Here is a 12,799-nt window from a genome sequence, read left to right as displayed (position 1 = left end):
ATGTGCTCTAAAATGCAGGGCTGGCTATACGTTTGTGTGGGCCCTCTGTGGCCCAAATCATGTGCTGGGAGTGTGTTAAGCTAAAAGTTGGTGCAGCACCACCTGAAGTGGGGCAGTTTTCACTGTGACACACCCAGACATTCTTCAGGTCTTCTGTAGCTTTAAGAGAGCCTTGACACGGAGTAAACGCGCGAGTATTTTTGCAAAATAGACATGTAAAAATAAGACCCCCATTGACTTCAATGATATTTTTTACACGTGTAAAAAGTCATTGAAGTCAATGGGAGTGTTATTTTTACACGTGTATTTTGCAAAAATACATGAGCGTTTACTCCATGTGAAGGCTCCCTAAAACTGCATTACAAAGGTTGAAAACTGGAAGTGAGATCCGTAGCTATAATGACATGATGTGGGTTTAATACTGCTGCATGTCAAAAAGATTTGTAAAAAATTCATCCACAATACAGTGGATGGTGCCCCCTCAGTACCTCCCACAAAGTGTAATTCCCTCTTGTAGGCCCCACACAGTATAATGCCCCCCACACAACATGACGTGTCCTCATGGCATAATGTCCGTTTATCTCCCCATATAGTGTAACGCATTGTGCAAACGCGCTCTACGTGCTAAGTGTCAGTGGATCCCTGGGGAGTGAGAGGTGAGTATGCATTTCATCAGCACTCAGCCCTTTCTTTGTCATGGTAGAGAGTTAGGAGAGCTGTTTGGTGAGTACTGAACAGAACACTATTCACTTCTTCCACCCACGTCAGTTACCAGTGCAATGGACACCATCTGAAATAATGGAAGCACTCACTATGGACTGGACCATTCCCAGGTTCACAGATTGCTAAAGGTTCTGGCTCTGCTTAAATGTATATACATTGATAGGTCTACATATCTGGATTCTTGAGAAGTATAAAAGACCATTTCAAGTTAGAGATAGACCTTGACTTCTTCATTCGAAATCATTCTACTGCACATGAATATTTTTGATGAATAAGCCTAATGTGAAATATCAATTACAATTTTCATTGTATCTATAGTGAACTTTGTGGCCTTACGTAGTAGATGAGGTTGGATGAAGACACAGGTACATCAAGTCTAACCTATAACCATTCAGTGTTGATCCAGAGGAAAAAAAAAACCAACAACCCATAAGGTTCATATCATTTGCAATTTTATAGTAGATGGGTTTATCTATTTCCAAATTCTTAAATTTTGAAGGGGAAGGTTGGCACTGGCCCTACCATTGACCACTGGAATAATAAAGAATTTTCTAATGAGAATTTTTTTTTTTTTTTTTTACTATTTTGAATTACTCCATAAGAATTTCACTAGTTTACATATATCTCCAAAAAGACTTTTTAAAATAGTAGTAATAGAAAATCTGTACATTTTTCTTACTTTGCAGAAAACTACTATTCAACATGAGAAAATTTGATCCTCATCATTTATTCAGAAGAGGAATTTTTGACTCGCTGGCAGGTGTGTGTGTGTGTGTATGTGTGTGTATATATATATATATATATATATATATATATATATATATATATATATATATATGATATAAAGATAGTCCTTTAATAGTTTAATAGTCCCACAATGGGGAAATTTCAGTGATACAGTTTCATAGATGGTACAGTAGTATATAACAAGAGAGAAACACATAGAAGCTCATGGCAGATAGAGAAATCCTAGGAATCATAGCAACTAAAACGAAAGAAACAGACACACTGCAGGATCATTTAGTTCTCTGTGCGGAGTGATGTTAATAATACAGCCGAATGTGGTTGGAGGACACGAGGAGGGGGGTCACAGCATGTAGATATAACAGGCAGTAACGTTTTTGACAGGCAGTAACGTGGGGGACATATGCAGCTATCATGATAACATGTGGTAGTTCCTTTGGTAGGTGGTGAGATCTCCTGCTCACAGCTGATAGTTTGGTATCTTGCATCAGCACTATTGTCCATTAACCACAAAAAAATGCCCCAAATGTCCTTCATCACAAGCCCTCCTCCTCCTTACCACTGTGTTCTACTTCCCCAAAGAAGTCTGAAGCCATCCAGGTATACGTGGTGCTGTTCTCTTGCCAAGCTTCCATAACTCCTGGGGTAGGTGGGTGATGGTAGGTTTCCAGGCTGTAGCAGAGTCCCACGTGTACACAGTAATAGGGAGAAATACCAGTCAGCTGTAGCATCTTCGCACATCAGCAATAGACGCCAAAAATCATCTCCTTGAACGAAGAAGTCCGCATTTCCATGTAGGTTTCTCTTCCATGCCGCATGGTGAGACATGCTGTTCTAGCTCTGGGGGGATGGTAATAGCCACATGTGTAGACACAGGAAACCAGCTGAACCAGGTCTTCAGTCCATGCTTTACAATAGAAACAAAAGGAACAAAAAACTCCACAGGGTCTTCCATTCAATTTATAGTTGCTAAATTCATAGTGCTAGTTTCTTGGTTACAGGATTTTTGAAGATACAGAGAAAAAGAGTGAGAAAGGAAAAGAAAGGAAAGATAAAGGTTGCTTCCAGCTTGGAGCCCTGTATCGAGGCAGCCACTAAGGGCGCCAGGAAGAGTATATACATATATATAAGAGAGTGTGTATATATATATATATATATATATATATATATATATATATATATAAAATGTTTGGTCCGTATCTAAATATCTGCAGATCTAAAATCACCTAAAACATGCAACTTGTGTCATGCTAGAGATCACACAGTGCCAGATGTCACTTAGTTTTCAAAAACATCACTAGATGGTAATAGAGAAGGCTTCTTGGGTGAAAATCAGGTACACATATAATTTTCAACCTTCTGGAGGAAAGGTACTTTACATACACTGAGCATTGCTATGAAGAATACAAAACTAACATGGAGGAATTTGCTGAGCCAGCAAAAATTTGCTTCTGGAATTCTCTAAAAATCCACTCCTACATGTGCTTAAAATAAATAAAGAAATAAAAGCTCTAACATCTGGATCCAATTTATTTCAATAGGAATTTTGTCTCAAATCCGCCTGAAGAACATGCAGATTGTTTGAAATGATTGGGAGGCAGATTTTAGGAAGTATCTGCCTCAAACTCTGCTCCAAATTCCTCCATATGAACATACATTAAGGGTAAGTTCAGATGGGGTTTTTTGGACCAGAACCTGAGGTGGAGGCCGCCTCAGGTTCTGGTCCAAAATACGGGTAGCCACGACTGAATGCTGGTGCAGTGCACCGGCATCCGGTTGCGCACTCCTCTCCAGATTAGGCCCAATGAATGGGCCTACTCGGGAGGAGGGAGTGTCTACAGCCTCAAAATCCTGACCAAAAAACTCAATGTGAACTTACCCTTAGGCTGCATCCCCTATATACATTCTAGGACAGGTTTCCCACCCAGGTCACCACCTCTGCCAGTTGTTTTATTAACTGCCTTTTCAAAGCCCCTAAGCAAAATGAACTACTGCTAAATAAAGATATTGAGAAAAGCATCACTACAACCATGCTGACATGTGCTTCTATTTGTATCCCCAGTTATTAGAGAATCAGTGTTGCATTGGAAAGACTACAAACCTCCCACATCAGCATTTACACGTCTATTAAAGAATGAATGCACAATGTAATATGTAAGTTCGTTGTAGGCTACATTCACGCTATGGTTATTAATGTCCGATGATGTCATCAGTCACCAGATGAGAGCAGCAGACATTAAGTGACAGGTGCAGATGGGAGCCCCTTCCATTGGGTGTCCATCTGCATTGACCTCAATGTAAAAACTCATTACTTTCCTGACAGGAGAAGTCGAGCCTGCAGCACTTTTTATTCCTTTACTAAAGTAAACAAAAATGGGATCAGACAGAGGGGATCCATCTATGTCCGTTACTCTGCTATGACAGATGACAGCAATGGACATTAATCAATCGAGTACCACTTGCTATTCGAATGGAAAAGTTCGATGCAGAACCAGCATTGATTGGCCGAATGCTATACAGTCGGCCAATCAACGCTGGTTCTTCTACTACCTTTAGAAGTCTTCTCCGTGCAGCTTCCCCGTGGCGTCTTCTGGCTCTGAATTCATTCTGCCAGGCATCGGGCCTGGGCAGACCCGACTGCGCATGCCCGCTTGTAGTGCGGACATGCGCAGTCGGCTCTGCCCAGGCCCGATGCCTGGCACAGTGAATTCAGAGCCGGAAGACGCTGCGGGGATGCTGCACGGAGAAGACTTCTCGGAGGATCCAGCCCGACCCTCACTCGTGGACTTGGTAAGTGTAATTTGATCGAACGTTGCCTACTCCTGAAACGAGCATTTTCCCCCCATAGACTATAATAGGATTCGATATTCGATTCGAGTAATGGAATATTGAGGGGCTACTCGAAACGAATCTCGAATCTCGAACATTTTACTGTTCGCTCATCTCTAATTGTTATATTTCAGTAATAAGTTACAACACATTGTTATTATTATTATTATTATTGTATATTATTAATATATGTAGTTTAAATTTTCTTGCTAGTTTGTGAACAACCTTTAACCGAAATCTGCGAAGGAAATAAAACAAGAATAGGTTGTGTCCTGCAAGACTGCTGTTTCTACATGGATTCCTGCTATAAAAAGATTGTTCCAGGTAGAGAGGTGACACATTTTATAGAAGCTGAAAGTCTCCATTGCCTGCTGCCAGAAATTCACTTTTGTCTACACTTGTTGGCTGAAATTAGTATTTTTTAATTACATCGAATGGATATGGTTGTATTAAATCTCACATTGAGCTCCATTCACCAAATACATTTATTTATTTATTTTGTACTAGCTATACCCACGACTTCGTTCATGAACCCCCCTTCCTTGCGCGAACCATGTGCAGCGCAGCCCGTTGGCCCCCCCACGGCCCTTTTCTTGTGGCCACCACGGTCCCCTCCCACACCCTGGTGTGGCGGGACCCCACAGCCCTGCTGCTTTGGCCCGGCTCCCCACCTAGCACCCACCCGCGCCCCCTGCTCTCCCCTTATCCCCCACCCGTGCCCCCTCCCCCCTTTAGAGCCTACAGTCACCTTCCACATCTCCCCCCCTGCCCCCACCAACCACCCATGACCCCAGTCACCCGCCCACCTCCCCCTTTAACCTGTGCAATCGGCCTCCCTCCTACTCACTCTCGGCCCTCTGGTCCCGACCCCCCCACCAAAAAACCCCTCCAGGCCCCCTCCCTAACTCCCAGCACCTCCCCTAAACCACCAACCCCACCCCCCCCTCTTTCTCCTACCCAGCGCCTCTTCCTCCCCCCTCCCAGTCCCCTACACACCAACTCTTGTAAACCCCCCACCACCACCACTAAGGAAAGTGGCGATCATGGAACCTCCAGCACTCACCTTGCATATGCTGGGGATGTCTGTGTGTAGTGACCGTGACATGAGAGTGAGTGCTGTCTGTGCTGTCTATTCCCGGCCATACAGTACGCGGGTACGGGCGGCTGTAGGCTTGAGGCCTGGTCCCACCACCACTAAGGAAACTGGCAATCATGGAACCTCCAGCATTCACCTTGCATATGCTGGGGATGTCTGTGTGTAGTGACCGTGACATGAGAGTGAGTGCTGTCTGTTCCCAGCCACACAGTACGCGGGTACGGGCGGCTGTGGGCTTGAGGTCTGGTCGTGCTGCTGTATGTAATGCCAGCATTAGGCGATATGTGGCTGGCCGGCATGTGAGCAGCGTTGGGACATGCAGGCAGCCGCCATGTTCAGGCAAGTGTCCTCGCGCGCTGGCCACGCCCACATTTCGGCGCTAACCTATGGGGCCGTTGTGCTGTCTCCCTATCCCACCCCCGCACCGCCATGCACCAATCGGAGCTGCATGTCACTACCTGCGCTGACCTCAGGGCCGACAGTGGAGCCGGAGCCAACTTTTGAGGGTCGCGGTGGCGATTTGGGGTGAGTGAGACACGTTTAAAGTAGCCTATGTATCCTTCGTGGCCAATATGTAGATGTGTATGAAATTTCAAAGCAATCCATTCAGCCGTATGGGTGTGATTGAGGAACAAACATCCAAACACACAAACTTTAATAGGATACCTTTTATATGCAGCATGGAATTGCATAGTAGACAAAGGAATACAGTGAAAACAAACCTATATTGGCTTTCAGTGTATACCATACCTACTGTAAGCAATTGGGGCCTAATATGCATGTTTTAAAGGAAATTTGCAGACAATCTTGAGACTGATACAAATTTTGGTTTTAAAATGTTTTTATTCCGATTTTTTTATGGTATATAAGTACAATTCTAAGCATTTCACAATTTATTTAAACTTTTATTGACAAACGTTAAGCAAGACAATATTTACAGTGTTGACCCTTATTTTTCATGACTTCTGCAGTTGACCTGGCTTGCTGTATATCAGCTTCTGCGCCAAATCCTGCCTGACGGCAACAACCTATTGCCTAACCAGAGTCTGGAGTTTATCACAATTTCTGTGTTTTTGTTTGTCCACCTGCTTTTTGAAGTCTATCCAAAGGTTCTCAATGGGATTGAGATCTGGAGAGTTTAGGAGTCCATGGTTCCCAAATGTCAATATGTTTTGTTCATCAAGTGACTTGGTTTTGCCCGGTGACGTGGTACTCCATCATGCTGCAAGAAGCATTGTTCATCAACAACTTGCTCCTGGATTGTTGGGAGAAGTTGCGCTTGGAAGATGTTTAGATACCATTGATTGTTCATGGCAGTGTTCTTAAGTAAAACTGTAAGTGAGCCCACTCCCTTAGATAAAAAGTAACCCCACACCTCAACTGTCTCAGGATACTTTACTGCTGGCATAAAAAAGGATGGTAGCTTTAACCTTTCCTCTGGTCAAAAGGCAAAAGTGACTAAGTGACTTGGTGAACAAAACATTGAAATGTTATGTCCATGGCCGGAAAACTCACTAGATCTCAATCCCATTGAGAACTTGTGGTCAATCCTCAATAAGTGAGTGGACAAACAAAAACGTAGAAAATTCTTATAAATGTGCTTCAGTATACTAAAGATCTAAAAACATTGACGCAGCAAAGTTTGTGAAGACCAAAAATTGTGTCAGTCTTAAATCCTTTTGCCACAACTGTTTAGGGGTGCGTTCATATATGTACGACCCAGGTGTCAGTATCCCTCAGGCGTGATTCACACGAGCAGGAGGGAGACTGATACCAGAACGGATCCCATAGTTTTCTATAGGGTTGGTTCTGGCACAAGAGGCATCAGTTCTGGCGCCGTATAGCATCAGATCTGTGTTTCTAATGGATGGAAAATTGCTACCTGCAGTGTTTTTCCGTCCGGCTCCCTTAATATTTGCTGCCACCTCTGTCTTCAGGCAGCACCTGGCATGCATCCAGTCCATCTATGTACAGTAGTGAAGCTGACAATTACACCTTAGCAGGGGTTGCTCTCTTGGGCTCGGGGGCTCCTCCTTTAGGTGTTGTGGCCTGAACCCACACTCATCTAGTAGTGAAGCTAGCAATTGCCAACTTCACTAGTGTACCAGAGTAGGAGTCCAGAGCCATCTGTCCGGACAACTGCTTCCAGACAACTGCAAAATCGCACTGAGAAACGTTGCAGAAAAAAAACCATGATGCATTTCCTCCACATGTTTTCTCCACAGTACCTTAATTGTAATACATCATATTTGAATTCAGTTTTCAAAATTTTTTTTTTTTTTGGTCCTGCTTTTTAGGCTACTTAAAAGCATTTTACTTATTGATCATCGTAGTCATATTGTTGTTTTGGGGAGTGCTAGGATTTGGGTAAGTACCACTTACCACTTATTGCACCAATTTACATTGTAATTAAAATTTATAATAATCTTTATACCCTTTGACAATAATTCATATTATATGCAGTGAATTGTTCAAATTATTGCAGATTTATATAATAAACACATGTTCAGTATATATATATATATATATATATATATTGTAAGGGGTTCAGCTCACACGGTTGGGAACGGCAATGACACCATGCAGACAGGTAGTACGATAAACAAGTCCAGTGTTTTATTTGGGGTTTTCAGCATAAAACACTGTGCCAGCAAAGAAACAAAAACAACAAAACCTAAGCCTTGTCCGGCTCTACCTAAACAGCAGGTTACCTCTCTGACCTACAGCAGGTTGAGTCACCATATTAGCCAAAGTCCACAAGGTACCTGTTTTTCCTCACACACTCCTTGTGTGTATCAGGCTCCTAACTGAGCTTCCTTCCCCAGTAAAATAGCCCTAAGGAAGCTCACCTGTGACTGCCCCAGACTCAGGGCAAAACCCGTGGTGGAGTAAGGGTGTGGACTGGAAGGCTCCCACTACCAACCTGCCCTCCAGTCCAGAAAAGCCAGCCCATGTAAGGAACAAGAGCTCCAGCAGACTATGCTCTGCTAGAATATGATTGCTCTGTCTTTCCTTTATCTCGCCTGGCTGAGGAAACCAGGAGAGATATACACTCCCTCCACCACCTTACCGTACACTTTACCACAATATATACCAGGAGACTTCTGTAATGGCTAGAATCATAGTGTTTACACATTAAGAACCATATAACTATAGATAGATAGATAGATAGATAGATAGATAGATAGATAGATAGATAGATATTTCGAACCATATTTTAAATTTTGAATTTTTTCTCAGTATTTTAAATTGGTTTTGACAACCTTGTGGCTAAAATGGTGTCCACTGTGTAAGATTATATACAGAATATTTGTTGTATAATAAACAACTTTTCCTGAAGGTGAGTTATCTGATGCATCAGTGTAACATGTAAAGATAATTTTAATATCTGCGTCACACAGGTGTTACAGATACATAAAACAAAAGAAAAAGCTAGGTAAAATGGAGGAGGACGAAGAAAGTCAAACTGAAAAAGGTGAGGGGGAAACAGAGTATCTTAGCTACAGAGCAAGTTTCCAAACATACATGACTTAAAGAGGACCTTTCATCAGATTGGGCATAGGCAGTTCTATATACTGTTGGAAAGCCGACAGTGCTCTGAATTCATCTGTGCCCCGGGTAAAGCGCTATCGGTCCCGGTACCGTAGTGCTTTACAGTCAGAAGGGCGTTTCTGACACTCTGTCAGGGACGCCCTTCTGCCCAGCAGCGCCTATCACGCTGTGCTGTGTGAGCGGGGAGGAACGCCCCCTCGCTCTGCTCACAGTGCTCGTCCATAGACCAGCACTATCAGGAGAAGGAGGGGGCGTTCCTCCCCGCTCACACAGTACAGTACAGCTATAGGCGCTGCTGTGGAGAAGGACGTTCCTGACAGAGTGTCAGGAACGCCCTTCTGACTGTAAAGAGCTACGGTACCGGGACCGATAGCGCTTTACCCGGGGCACAGATCAGGAAAGCTGATCACTGTCAGCTTTCCAGCAGTATATAGAACTGCCTGTGCCCAATCTGATGAAAGGTCCTCTTTAACCTTTGCAAATACATTCTTCTGTTGACAATCCACCACTGTGAACATATATACACATTCTGAACATATACGAAAAAAATACAGTATGTTCAATGCAAATACTTTAATACAAGCTGAGTGGGGTGGAATTGGAGAAAAATAGTGTTTGTGTGATGTTCTTACAGGCTTTGTTTTCACAGCATTCACAATATGACATGTCGCTTATATACTTTGGCTTGGTACAATCCTGGGGATACCAAATTTATATATAGTTTTATTTCTCATTGTAACCCTGTAAAAAAAATTATATTCTGACACCTGTAACTTTTTATATTTCTGTGTACAGCGATGCGTAAGTTGTCTTTTTTTGCAGGCCCAGATGTATTTTTTAGTTATACCATTTTGGAGAATGTCTATTACATTGATCACTTTTTGTTCAAATTTTTAATAGAGATGAAACATTAGAAAAAATCTTGGTTTAGCTCTTTTGATTTTTTTTTACGCTATGCCATTCACTGTATGGGAAAAACGTTTTTATACGTTTGTGTACCAGGCATTTTCATACAAAGGCATACACTTTATTTTTTTTACTGTTATATGTGTTTTAAGGTGATATATATATATATATATATATATATATATATATATATATATATATACAGTATATATATATATATATATATATATCTTTTTACTATAATTATTAGACCCCATAGGGATCTTGAACCCCAGGGGGTCTGATCACTTATGCAATGTATTATAATACTAATGTATTGCAATGTATTGCAAATTGAGAGGACTTGTATTACGGGCTGTATTACAGACCATGATACAAAGCTATTCAAGACAAGCCTGAGAGCTATCAATAGGCTCCTGGCTGTCAGGGCTAGGGATTGCTGGGAAAATAGCACCTTAGGTAGCTGTGACCAAGCCAATGGAGGCCTTAATGCCCTTGATCAGTGTTGGCATTGATTGTGCGCACTGGCATTGGGTCTGCGCTGTATAATTCAGTAGAGATTCAGCTGCCATATTTAAATACCCCATATCCACTGTACTATTATGACAAATGTCAGGAAGGGGTTAAATTAGGGGTTAGGGGTTAAATTAGGATATTAAAATGTTTATTTTTTATATACTACACTCACCGGCCACTTTATTAGGTACACCATGCTAGTAACGGGTTGGACCCTCTTTTGCCTTCAGAACTGCCTCAATTCTTCGTGGCATAGATTCAACAAGGTACTGGAAGCATTCCTCAGAGATTTTAGTCCATATTGACATGATGGCATCACACAGTTGCCGCAGATTTGTCGGCTGCACATCCATGATGCGAATCTCCCGTTCCACCACATCCCAAAGATGCTCTATTGGATTGAGATCTGGTGACTGTGGAGGCCATTGGAGTACAGTGAACTCATTGTCATGTTCAACAAACCAGTCTGAGATGATTCCAGCTTTATGACATGGCATTGCATTATCCTGCTGAAAGTAGCCATCAGATGTTGGGTACATTGTGGTCATAAAGGGATGGACATGGTCAGCAACAATACTCAGGTAGGCTTTGGCGTTGCAACGATGCTCAATTGGTACCAAGGGGCCCAAAGAGTGCCAAGAAAATATTCCCCACACCATGACACCACCACCACCAGCCTGAACCGTTGATACAAGGCAGGATGGATCCATGCTTTCATGTTGTTGACGCCAAATTCTGACCCTACCATCCGAATGTCGCAGCAGAAATCGAGACTCATCAGACCAGGCAACGTTTTTCCAATCTTCAATTGTCCAATTTCGATGAGCTTGTGCAAATTGTAGCCTCAGTTTCCTGTTCTTAGCTGAAAGGAGTGGCACCCGGTGTGGTCTTCTGCTGCTGTAGCCCATCTGCCTCAAAGTTCGACGTACTGTGCATTCAGAGATGCTCTTCTGGCTACCTTGGTTGTAACGGGTGGCTATTTGAGTCACTGTTGCCTTTCTATCAGCTTGAACCAGTCTGGCCATTCTCCTCTGATCTCTGGCATCAACAACGCATTTCTGCCCACAGAACTGCCGCTCACTGGATGTTTTTTCTTTTTCGGACCATTCTCTGTAAACCCTAGAGTTGGTTGTGTGTGAAAATCCCAGTAGATCAGCAGTTTCTGAAATACTCAGACCAGCCCTTCTGGCACCAACAACCATGCCACGTTCAAAGGCACTCAAATCACCTTTCTTCCCCATACTGATGCTCGGTTTGAACTGCAGGAGATTGTCTTGACCATGTCTACATGCCTAAATGCACTGAGTTGCCACCATGTGATTGGCTGATTAGAAATTAAGTGTTAACGAGCAGTTGGACAGGTGTACCTAATAAAGTGGCCGGTGAGTGTATATGTCTTTATTATTTTAGATGAACCTAAGTGCTTATTTTAAATGCTGTTCAAGTTAGGCTTATGTCTTTCTTTTAGACCAATTGAGTACTTTGTTTATGAACAGAATGTATCATCAGACTTTTTTATTCAAAGAGGACATTTCACTACCTCTGCTAACTCCTTGGGTTCTTCAATAGGTTCCAGTGCAGATTTTTTCTTTAGCCGCTATTGTTTCTGAGCAAACCTAAAAGTAGGGTTTAAATAAAAAAAAATTCCATCAGTGCCAGAATCAGTAAATAAAGAATACAGTCAAAATAGAACAGATACATGTATGTATATGTATATCTCCACTGTCACCTTCTGGTCTCTGGGAGACAGGTTGTATTCCAACACTTCCTGGAAATCAGTAATCTATGATACCTATCTGACTATTAGCTCATACTTACTAACTTTTCATACAATTTTCACATTAAGTGCCTTCTTTACAAGCCATGCTTGCTGATTCCAGGTAACACCCCTGATTTACAGGTCAAAAAATCCAACAAAATAGTGTAGCATGATGCAGGTTCCCTATGCTGCACCCCTCCATATTTAACACAAGACCGCAGCACGCAGCTTCCATATCTTATTCATGGGCATCATTTGGCCCTTTTGATTTCCCCAACCTTTTCTTCTGCAACACACTAATAATCTCTTCCCCACTCGGTATAATAATCCAAACACAATGTAATACAGAAATGTAATACAAAAATGAAGCAATGTCTCCAATACGGCCACTTCCAAGGATGGTTTTAGAAATAAAAATAGCTATGGAATTATAAACCAGAACAAACAGATTATGCATCAGAATTATACTAAATAAACTAAACTAAAATAAAATGTATGTTGTCTTTCAATCTGTTCTACGATATAGTATTTGAGCATCTTTTTTGTTCACATTATTCTTAATAGATACCAGCAGTATAAGCCAGGAGCAGGAAGCGGACACTGATACCAGACAGATGGAAGAATGCAATGATGAAACAGGTAAAGCTTCAACTAAAACTAATAGAATTCAGGAA

The sequence above is a fragment of the Leptodactylus fuscus genome, chromosome 2 (assembly GCF_031893055.1).
Source record: "Leptodactylus fuscus isolate aLepFus1 chromosome 2, aLepFus1.hap2, whole genome shotgun sequence".
NCBI lineage: Eukaryota > Metazoa > Chordata > Amphibia > Anura > Leptodactylidae > Leptodactylus > Leptodactylus fuscus.
The sequence above is the reverse complement of the archived record's forward strand: the minus strand, read 5'-3'. Positions refer to the sequence as shown.